At 39.3% G+C, this 11,997-nt stretch overlaps 1 pseudogene; it reads right to left on the reverse strand.

Moving 5' to 3' along the window:
- Window positions 1–1,703: 1,703 nt before the first annotated feature.
- On the reverse strand, window positions 1,704–4,782 carry LOC105838948 (annotated as a pseudogene).
- Between the last annotated feature and the right edge of the window lie 7,215 nt (window positions 4,783–11,997).

Genomic DNA, 11,997 nt, shown 5'->3' on the forward strand with positions numbered 1-11,997 from the left:
TTTCTCATGGAGAATTATACATTTCAAAGTACATTATTCCGAAAAGGAACTTACTCTAAAATCTTACCATTGTCTACATATTAAGCAATTTTTTATTTTAATAAAATTACATTCAAATGAACATTTTATAAAAACATATGCGTACAACTTTATTTAAATTTCTAAACGCTAAGGACCTAAAGACCTACTTGCCCTAAAAGTGTAACATCACGCTTGCATTACGTGTTCGATGATATATTATCTCAGTCGTGATTTTCACGTCGAGAGGTGTTTTGATTCGCCTCTCCATAAGCGCGAGGGAATGAGCGATGTCCAGCTTTTTTTTTGTGTTATTACCCGTCGGATATTATTATGTATACTTTACACGCGAGGTACCTGAGCCATATGCGTCGCGAGATATCGAGTGCAGTTGAATCCCCGCGGCATTTTCTAGGAAGATTCCACAAAGGTACGACGCACTATAGCCATTATCATCATGGTAATAAAAGATAACGATACTCGCCACACATTCAAAATAGCTGTAACCCGCCTGGGGATGCCAGCGTTACATTAATCATCCGTACTCGTTAACATTGCATTTTGTTTAATTATCTTATATCGTAAAATTACAGCTTTAATTGCAGCTACATTTATTTATCGGAAATGTTGTCGGACGCGTTCGTTTGAAGATCTCGCCCGCAGATACGCACGTGTATTACGTGGATTCAAGGTTTTTTACTGACCGTCTAGCGAGCGTTGCTTACACTTAATATGTGCGTGTTGCGTCCATTTAAATGTATTATACCAGCTCAATCTTGAAACTGATAAATAAGTGAATTTTTTTGAAATTTTTACATCTCGATAACACGACGGGAGAATTGACCTCGGTGAGCGCGATGCGGCTCTTACCTGCTTAGGCTTCATCCAATTCGCATAATTGCTTTAACGAAGTACATCGTAAAAGAGCGCGTGCCTATTGTTACCTCGCGTTCCCCAGAACGCGTTACCTTCCGCTCGACTTCTGAATGTATAAACGATAAAATTATATCCATATCTCGCGTGGATGGCGATTACTTTTCCATTAAGCGCCATTAATTGATTGCGACAAGCTCTCGTTTGAATATTTTAAATTTGATATAAATTTGAAACTATAATTGTCTTTTTCTGACAAGGAAACCTCACGAACCTCTGAAAATTCTGATTTTAATGGAACTTGGCATAAATGTAGGAGTAAATACATGAACTTAGAAATTTTCTGTTTAGATTCAAAAACGGTTTGAAGGGGGTAAAACCACCCTTCGAAGGTAGAGACATTTTTGCCTTTTCTCGATGTATCTCGTAAGCTAAACATTATTAAAAAAGGTTTTATATAAAAGTTTTACAGCATAAATATCTATATCCAACTATGCTATTTATTTTGTTGAAAAATTTTCTTAAAAACAATATCTTCAAAAAATGAATAGCATAGTTAAATAAAGGTATTTATGCTGTAAAACTTTTGTATAAAACATTTTTTGATATTTTGATATTTTACGAGATATATTGAGAAAAGGCAAAAATGTCTCAACCTTTGAAAGGTGGTTTCACCCCTTCAAACCATTTTTGAGCACAAACGGAAAATTTCTAAATTCATATATTTATTCCCTCTATATTTATGCCAAGTTTCAATAAAATTGGAATTTTCACAAGGTTCCCTTGTCATTCAATTTTTATTATATTTTTATGAACTGTAAATTATTTTTATATATACGACACTATATAATGTTATCGAGCTAAATCAGAGAATTTAATTATTAATACTGTTCGTCTATATGAAACTCTTGATTATTTTACAACACGCATAAGACACGGTCCATATGAAATTTACTGTCTCATTGAAATTCTAATCAGACAAGAGAAATTATAATTGAACTGCGAGACATGAATTGCAGAAGAAGTTATTTTTATTTAAGTAAATTGGAAGTAATTTAGAAATAATAAAGTTTCGTTTGTCATGAAAATGTATGTGAATACCGCATCATTATGAATTATAATCTTCTTCTTCTTCTTCTTCATAGAACAATCTCAGCTTACGTCACGTACTTTGTGTCGCAAAGAATATGTTGTGAAATCGCGCGGTGAGGAAAACGGTTGGCGTATGGTGCGACATTTTATGATAAAAATGCCAGATACGTCATCTAGGCGTTTATCGAGCAGCTCGTGTCCATCAATATATTTTTAACAAGTGCTTGTTTTTATCGAGATCGGTGAGTGCGATATCGCGCATTCACGCAGAATTATCTGTCTCGCCACGAGATCAAACAGTTTTTTTTTTTTAAGTAGCCAAGTCATATCTAGTAATTAACATTTTTATATATGTATTTATGATAACCGAGAATAAATTCGCTGCTGGCAGGCGTGCGCAAACGGCGAAGGGTGCGCTTGTTCGTGGTCAGATCCATCTTGATACTTGCACTTGAACTCCTGCACGAAGTGATTGACCGTGCGGTTGTCGAAGTCCTCGCCAGATGCGTGTCACCCGGTGGGGAATTTGACCTCGAAGATACCATCTTCGATCATCAGGATGGACACGTCGAAGGCACCATCACCGAGATCGAAGATGAGGACGTTTCGCTTGTCGGTGGCCTTCTTGTCGAGGCCCTAGGCGATCGTGGGCTCGTTGATGATACGCAAGCCCGAGATGGTACCAGGCTCTCGGTTGCCTGACGCTGCGAGTCGTTGAAGTAACCGGGGATGATGATCACAGCATTGGTGACGGTCTTGCCTAGGTACGCCTTCGCGGTCTCCTTCATCTTTACCAGGACCATCCAACCGACTCTCTTCAGGGTAGAAAGTCTTCGTCTTTCCTGTACTGTACATGAATCTTTGGTTTACCGCCGCCGTTTATCACGATGAACGGCCAGTGTTTCATATCGGCCTGAATGGTTGGGTCCTCGAAGCGACACTCGATCAACCTTTTGCCATCGAAAATGGTGTTGTTGAGGTTCATAGCGACCTGGTTCTTGGCGACGTCTCAGATGAAACGCTCAGAGTATAGGCTACATAGCTCGGGATCGTGCGGTTATCCTGGTCGTTGGCGATGATCTCGACCGTGCCGTACTGTAAGACGTCGACGCAGGAATAAGTCGTGCCAAGATCGATACTGATTTTTCCGGATTTTTCTTTTCTTCCTCTATCAGGCTTTCGAGAGTCTTGTAAAAATTCGCGTTCAGGTCAAACGAAGAAGTCCGCGCGTTGCGATTTGCAACGTTAGTTTTAACATTTGAAAACAAGAAGCTTAAAACAACATTTTTATATATTGTTAACTTCTTAGAAATACATTTTAATCTACTTGACAAACAAGAAGCAGCAGTACACGAGATTTCGCAACTGAGAGAGAGATAAGTTCACTCGTGTAAATCTAATTGCCACCTGTATTTTTTTTTTAATTCGGAGAACGATAATTGGAAATAAATCTAAAGATAAAGTTAAGATTGCGTATTTCAGTCTGCAGCTTATCTTGCTGCTAAAATATAATTTTTTCATTAATTTATTATTCTTATAGTTTATACATAGAAAAAAAAGTAATATAGCCAATAACATATGCAATTGCTACCAACTACATATAGTAAAATACTCAATACAATATTTACTGTTAATGCAAGTACAATGTTGATACTGCAATAGCATATATTATTGCATTGAGTATATCTGTAGTTGGCAGCCCGCAACTACATATCTTATTCGATATATTACTTGTTTTTTCAGTGTATAAACTGTACGCCGACAATTTTGTCAATCTCGAAACACATTTACTAACTGTATATCGAGAGAGACACCCTTAAGATCCTCCCTCTCTTTCTCGAAAAAACCTATACAATTGGAAATATTGAAAAGGATAACGCACACAGCGCGCATTAAGATAATCGTTGGCGAAGCGACGCAACGCCTCCCGCGAGACAAAACGGACGGCTCCTCGCGCACAGTAACAAAAGTCATCGTGATGTGTTATACCCGCATTCCACTGTGAAAACAGAAGTGGCCGCGGATTGTGTCACGCATGAGAGGGCTAAACGTGCCGGTCGCGCGCTCACGTACTGAACCGCGCGCGCGCGCGCGCGCGCGGAGGTGAGACGCGCGTCGCGGTGCAACGCTCGCCTCCGCGCGGTTAGCCTCCTTCGAAAGTGGAGTAACGCGCGCAAGGTCGGCGGCCAGCCGGCCGTGTGTCTCTCGCTTTTACGTCGCGGGTCTCGGGTCGCGCCCGAGAGCGTTTGTGTACATACGCATACGTACGCGCGATCTCGCGGGTCGATGCCGCTTGTCCGTGTCGAGAAAACGGGAGCAAACCCGGGGGTAACGATCGCGCGGTTAGGTCGCGCCGACCACGACCGGAATACGCTCGAGCGGATACGCTCCGCTCTCCGCGCGTATTTACACGCCGCACCTTCCACCGTCTACCGTGCCGGAAATCGCGAGACGCGTAACGCACCTGTCTTCCCTCTCTTTTTTCCTTTTTTCAATCTGCCTCTCTCTCTCTCTCTCTCTCTTTTTCTTTTTCTCTTTCCGTTCCTCCGTAGATCTCGGTTTTTTCACGCAATCTTTGCAGTTTTTAATTTGCAGATTATTGTTTTGCAGCGATTTATTACTATCATTTATTTTGTCAATATTTATTTTGTAAAATAATTTCTACCGAAAAATATACGCTGATAAGGAAATAGTTAAAATATGCATATATATATATATATATGCATATAGTCAGCTTATTGCAGAAAATAATTTTTACAATGCTCTGTGTATTGTAAAAATTCGATATTTTCTGCAACACTCTGTGTATTGTAAAAATTCGATATTTTCTGCAATTGTCAGCCTATTGCAGAAAATAATTTTTACAATGCTCTGTGTATTGTAAAAATTCGATATTTTCTGCAACACTCTGTGTATTGTAAAAATTCGATATTTTCTGCAATTGTCAGCCTATTGCAGAAAATAATTTTTACAATGCTCTGTGTATTGTAAAAATTCGATATTTTCTGCAACACTCTGTGTATTGTAAAAATTCGATATTTTATGCAATTGTCAGTCTATTGCAGAAAATAATTTTTACAATGCTCTGTGTATTGTAAAAAATCGATATTTTCTGCAATTGTCAGCCTATTGCAGAAATTAATTTTTACAACATTCTGTGTATTGTAAAAAATCGATACTTTCTGTACTTGTCAGCCTATTGCAGAAATCAAGAGACACGGTAGTATAATATAATATAAAATAAAATAATATAAAAAATAATATAATATAAAAAATTGTGTAATGTAAATCAATTTAAGTCATATATAATAATTTTTTATTGCAAAAATATATATACTCTAAATAAAATGCTTAATACTACAAAATGCGTGATATACCTTAGAATAGTTTTTTTTTTAGGGGCGCACATACACACACTTGGCGTTTTTTTTTACTTTTTTTTAAAAAAGGTAATTTTGTTTATTAATTACAGTGTAATTTAAATAAATGTTTTTAAATAGGAATTGTTTTCAACTTTATATGAACAATATCATGGTTTCTAGGTCTTTAAATTTGCGACTTTATCACATTTTCTATTCATTATATTTGTAATCGAATAGATATGTTAATTACTATATGTTGGTTACCATTGCCATTTTTATCGTTCCTCTGTCTATTACATTTTGATTGTACAAGTTAATCAGAATTGCAGTTCCATTCCTCTGAATTCTTCGTAATAAAACATTTCATCACATCTTTTGCCTGCGGATTATCTTTCATGTTTTTCTAAAAAAGAATTATCTACTAAATTTTATTGGTTATTTCTATTGCAGACGGGAATAGAAATATTTATTAAGGTATTCATTGCATTCTGATCTTTCCATATGGAAAAGACATAAACAAAACGTAACGATGTGTAATCGCGTTGCAAATAGATTTTGCGTACGCTTGAAATTACATCCACGATCTATAGAATTCGCGAAACTTTCGTTCATGTCGGCGAAATCTGGTGGTACACGAGTTGCCTCGTCATACTACGGATATAGAAATACAAACGTAAGAAAGCAACCCTTGCTTATCGAGAACATTGTGTAACCAGAAATTTATAACCAAATGATTCATCCGTACTCTTATCTCATCAGAGAGATAATGATCAATGTATCACTCGGAGTTTGTAGCGCGAAAAGATTAAATATTAAAAAATTGCCGATATCTCCGTACGTGAAGAGAAGAACGTTTTGCCTGTTCTTTTATTTCTTTGTTATTCCAACGAACTAGACAATTATTGTTTTACTTAACGAAAATTTTGTCGCGCAACTTTTTGATACTTTCAAACAAATTGCACCCTTTTGTAATGAGTGAGGAAGGAAGAAGAAGGAAAAGGAGAAAGAACTTTAAAATTGTTTAAAACGTGCACAAGCACGAGATGAAACGTGAAAGATTGGAAATCGAAAAGGTTTATTCATAATCTTGTGCATGTCGATATTACGTAGAGAGAAAGACCGGCTAGGGCACGTTCTTTGTTATCTGGCGCCTGCCGTATGTCGTTCGACACGGAGCCATCAAGGGACACATCGTGACGGCAATTACTAACCGATGAGCTGGCACGTGCTTCCCTCGAACAAGTGACTGGCTCTTTTCCCCGAGGGGACGAGAAGATCGCTAATCTAAACCTGTCGTCTTCCCCAAACGCACTTCCTCTCTTTTAAATTTTACTTTTTCCCGTTTCCCCGTTCGACGTCTGAATTAAAAGGAAAAAAAGTATGAGATCTCATCACGTAGCTTAAATTATTTTGACTCGCTGGTACTCTTATATCATTTTATATTTTTTCTTATTTGTTTTAAAATTATATTTAATTAAATACATTTAAAAAATCGTAATATATCGCTAAGAAGAGGAGTCCAGGCAAATTTGAAATTCAAATCGCGGCGGGAGATTCATATATCAGCGGTACGGTATCTATCTTCTTTGTCTTTCACGACGTGCCAGTATTAAATAAGATTATCATATTACAGTTAATTAATCGTATTTATATAATTAACAGATGGTAATGATCGTTCGATGAAATGTAGATTCTGGACTTTTCATTAGCGTGTACGCGAGGTGTTAAAAAAACTCCCGGTGCCATGTGATTTGCACAACAATACTTCTTGACTAATTTGACTTTTCGAACCTATCGTTGGTTCTTAACTTCGCACCCTCGGGTTACGTCTGTTGGTTCGTACACAATAGAAAATGAGAGACGGCATTCGATCGAGCGCCTTAATAACGTATGCCGGCGACGTGCTCGCGTGAGTCACGCTGGCGCAGCTGTCGGGCTCCCTTCCGGTGTTCCCGAGCGACGACGGAGACGTCGCTTCCTTGCGTTTTCCTCTTCCTCGGCGGACACCGTACACGAACGATGGGTCCTGCGTGAGTCACGTCGCACCATACGTAATCGCACCCGCCGTGCTGCGACACGCGGCGTGCCTTCGTGCCTCCAAACGTGAACACGACTATCACGTCGTGGCCGCTCGTTAACCTTGCCACGGTCCCTGATTTTATCGCGTACTTAAGGACCTCGAAAAGACATATTCTCTCGTCGACAAAAGATAACGTTTTTATATGGAGAATTGAAAAATGTTGTTGGACCTTCCATGGATCATTTCGAGATTAAAATTATGACCTCTACGATTGGCAGTTAAATTAAAAAGGAGCAAACTATGAAAGATAGAAGAGGTTTAACAATGAATGAGAGAAATTCAATAGACACGAATAAATCTTGAAAATTGTGTTAATAAGAGCCAAATTTGAATGGTAACTTGTTTTCATTTACAATATTGTTAGTTATATGTTTGTTTTTGTAACATATTTGTCGTAAATTTATAGTAAATTTGTAGTTTTTTTAAGACTATTTTGTCTTAAAATGCAAAGAGAATTTCTAATTTTTGAAATTCTTTTAAAGATGCTTTTATTTTTTTAATTAATACAAACACAAATATACACATAAATATAAATTTTTGAAACAATTGTTTATTCTCTTTTTTATTATAATTTTAATTAAAGATACATTTGCTTGTTACCGTTGTAATTTATGTCTGGCGTTTTGATAAAAAGAATTATTACAATATGTTTATCTTTATGAAAGTTGGATTAGATATGTTATGTAATTCAGTTCTAAAATTAATTGTGTTTATTATATTTGATTAAAAATTTGCTTGCATCCCTTCGTAACACTGAATAAAATAAACGCGAGTTATTATGAGTTATTAATACATCAATATATTATTTATGTCAACATAAAATTTTTGTATTTTATAAATAACTCGGAAAACATATTGATGAATCAAGGTTTAATTAATATTACATTTCTCTCGGGAGTTGTATACACTTCAACAATTCTGTCATTAGAATTAACTTCCCAACAGCTTTTCTATGAGCGTTTTCATTATTAGTCGGTTGAAGACATGATCATTCGCAATAAATCAGTGTCTATGGACATGCCTGACTTAGAATGAAATCAAATCGGTTGTTTGCATGCATCGTTAATTACCATAACCGCGAAGTTGATACGAAAAGGTAATCATCCAATGTGTCGCAAATCTTAACTCGATTTGGACATTGAGAGTGTATATAAACACTTCTGCGTCACGCGAAACATTCAGGCTGCTTCCCATTTTTACGTTCGAATGCGCGTTTTGCCAGATACGACAGGTAAAAAAAAACCGATCAGTTCTTTCGCAATTGATTACGTAAATATCGCTTGACCGCGCGCGTGTTCTTTGGAGCGGCAAGTGCACGCGACTTTTTCTTTCGACGCGGAAATTTTTCCTGATCCGGAATATTCGAAAAGATTCGAAAAGATTTTATGGACAGGTGGCAGAAAAGTCCCCGCAATTCCATTCCCATTTATGTATACGTCTATCGGGCGAACTAATCATTGCGGGCGCCTTTCTCTCAGCGCTGTTCTCTCGGACGGCGACGTCGGCTTTCCATCTCGCGACTTTCGATTTGCAATGTGGAGATTCCGCATACTGAATTTGCATACATTCTACGCCGACCTGCAAACTAGATCTCACATAATTTTCACGTAGATCGCGAAGGTGCGTCGGAAGCCCAACCCCGGAAACGAGAGTTTGATTATCGAGACTGTCGTTCACCAACGTAATGGGTTTATGCACACAAAGAGAGATCTAATTGGCATGTTCATCAAAATAAGAGAATTTTATTTTAGATTACGATTTAATTGATAATAAGAAAATAAGATGCGAGAGAAAGAGAGGAAGAAAAGAAGTTAAACTAAACCTACAATTAGATGTGTTAATTAAAGTTATTCGTGTATAACTTTTTATATGTCGTATTATTTATTTCTTTTAACAAACGGATTTTCACTGGCTTTTCAAGCTGCTGGGGCTTGATGTGTATAAAAACAACGGCAATCTAGTCTAGTCAGCCTGGAATGTCGAAGTGCAAATACTTCGAAGGTGCTACCTCAGAAAAGAAGAAAAGGTCTTGCAACCATCTGTCGTTCTTTTCAACTCAATCATCGCAGCGGTCGAACAAGTACACGAGATCGCGAGTGTGCTTTCTTAAAAACGGGAATAGCTTCGAAACGTTCTGAAGTTGAATTATTTGAACAACAGAGAAAGAGAAAGACGATGTGTCTTTGTGCGGACGCAACGTGGTAATAAATCATTTGTCACTGAAAAACATTCGTTGAACAATTTACACGCGAATGCATGTAATACGTATAATAAATACCTATTATTTGTTCTTGTTATGACAGAGGAATTATTTAGCTACACGTCAAAATGTAGTTTCGGATACGATTATACCTTGCCTAGAAGCACTCAAAGACCTCATTGCAATTTCAGGGATAGTTCACGTTCGCATGACATTTGCAATCACGATAACGTTAATACCGCGAGTTAATACTGTGTCTATCTTATGTCATGACTCTCTGATTAACAACGCGATAAATTGACGGCAATCAAAAATCAGCGTTATCATCGTTCCTATCATATTTTGCTAATCAAGTGGGAAATGCGTTGTCTCTTTTCCTTCCTATTCCAGCGTCACAAAAACACCGATTCGAAGCTGTGAAGAATTCAATCTTTAGAGATCACTCTCGATAAACTAAGGTTTATTATTACTTTCGCCTATAAAATCGTTAGATTATTCGCGTTACGCTACCAATTACCGGTCTCGATTTCCTCGAGGAACGTCGAAGGATGTTTGAGATTTCCGTCGTGAAATTTATCACAGTTTCACGCGGAGAAACACGCGGCGGATCCCTCCTCCTACTCTCCCTCCCCACCTCTCGTGGCGCGATGGGCCGCATAGCAGGGGCCCATCCTCGCGACCGGGCCCCCATCATCCCTACTCCTCTTTCCGTGTCTTCACCCTTTCTTTTTCCCTTTCGCCGAGCTGCACCGATCGCGGCCGATTCCAGCCGAGCTCTAGGTTGCCGTTGATGGATCGTCGTCTACGCCGATCGGGAAGTCGCGTACGCCATCGCGTCGATCGCGTCGACGGGCTTCAGCTTCGCGCTCCTGAAACTCCTGCCTGCTAGATCGAACGTCGTCCGTTCGACGACCTCGTGGAGATTTCCCTGACCTCGTCCTTCCGAGTGCGTCGTCGCAGTGCGCTGTCTTTTCGTTCTGCTCCACGCGAGTTCTCCGATAGTTCTCCGGACGCTACGTGAAGAAGAAGAATAAGAAGAAGAAGAAGAAGAAGAAACGCACTGCCGCCGCTTTCTTCCGCTCGGTAACTCGACAATCTTGTGCCTCCGATCGCGCAGACGGTGCGCGATTTTCGTCCTGCGCGATTATTCGCGAGTTGTTAAAATAATCCGCGCCGAATATCGGTACTCGCTGAGAGGAACCGCCTCTCGCACTTCCGGTCGACCGTGCGAACGACGCGACCGCGAGCACTCCACGGAAACTCCGCGGCGGCGGCAGCGGTGGTTCTAGATAATTCCGACGAAGGAGCGACGAGGAGGCGGTCGCGGGTTACTGTCATCCCGAGAGGGCACACGGAGAACGTACGTGCGGCGCGAATACGCGAATAACCAAAAAAACAAAAAAAAAACAGGCAGGGACACGGATCGAAAAGTGAACTCGGATACCCGCGGTTCGCCCTGGCGAACGGACGCGCGAACCATGCTGATACTTCCGGACATAAAGCTTCAGGTAAATAATCGCCGCTTAAAATATCGTTTACACAGGCAGTGTTGTGAAGTTTGGAAGTTATCGATAAAATTAAACGTTTGCTAAGTAAGGGAACGTTCGAGAAACGTTCGAAAGAAGAGTCAAAAGTTTCGCATGGTTTTTAAATATCTTTATGATCCTTGTGGTATTTAGAGTTTACCGTAAGAGATACATAAATTAATATCAAGCAAGAAAGAAGTCGATTTAGGTAAAATGATGTCTCCATCGTCGAAATCAAGAGCTTAATAAAAAAATGTATTTTTCTTCAATTCTTGATTCCTATAAGATGTTCTAATCTCAAACCTGCCGCAACAAACAGTCCACGTCCAACATCCGTTTTTTATATTAAGTATTAATTAAAAATAGTAATGATAACAAATTGGGTGCATAAGATACATTGCATCATACGTTTGGGTTTATTTATGCTCATAATATATCTAATCCAATTGCTGTTCATAACGTTTCTTAAAAGTATGGCTTCGAAACAGTTCGAAAGAAGTTCCCTCCTCCCCAGTTCGGTTTAAATCGTTACTGGATTCGGATCGAGTACCCCGCTCTTGAACGTATGTACATTAAATTATGCGAATAACAATGGTTCGAATTAGGGCGAGTTGCGGAACAAGCTGGATCTAGCTTAGTATACCCAACCTTTTCCACTGACGGGTTAAATGTGCGCTCGGTGCATCCTCCAGTACAATTCCCCGGATGTGCGTCGTGCAATACATGCACACGGTCCGCGTACACGCGCACACACACGCATGCACACACTCTTTCGCTCCGTACAGCGCCTTTCTCCCCTTGGTCGAGGAGCGTGGGGCTTCTCCTCGTGTGGTAATATGTCGAGCG

This window comes from Monomorium pharaonis, chromosome 3, assembly GCF_013373865.1.
Source record: "Monomorium pharaonis isolate MP-MQ-018 chromosome 3, ASM1337386v2, whole genome shotgun sequence".
In the NCBI taxonomy this organism is placed as follows: Eukaryota; Metazoa; Arthropoda; class Insecta; order Hymenoptera; family Formicidae; genus Monomorium; species Monomorium pharaonis.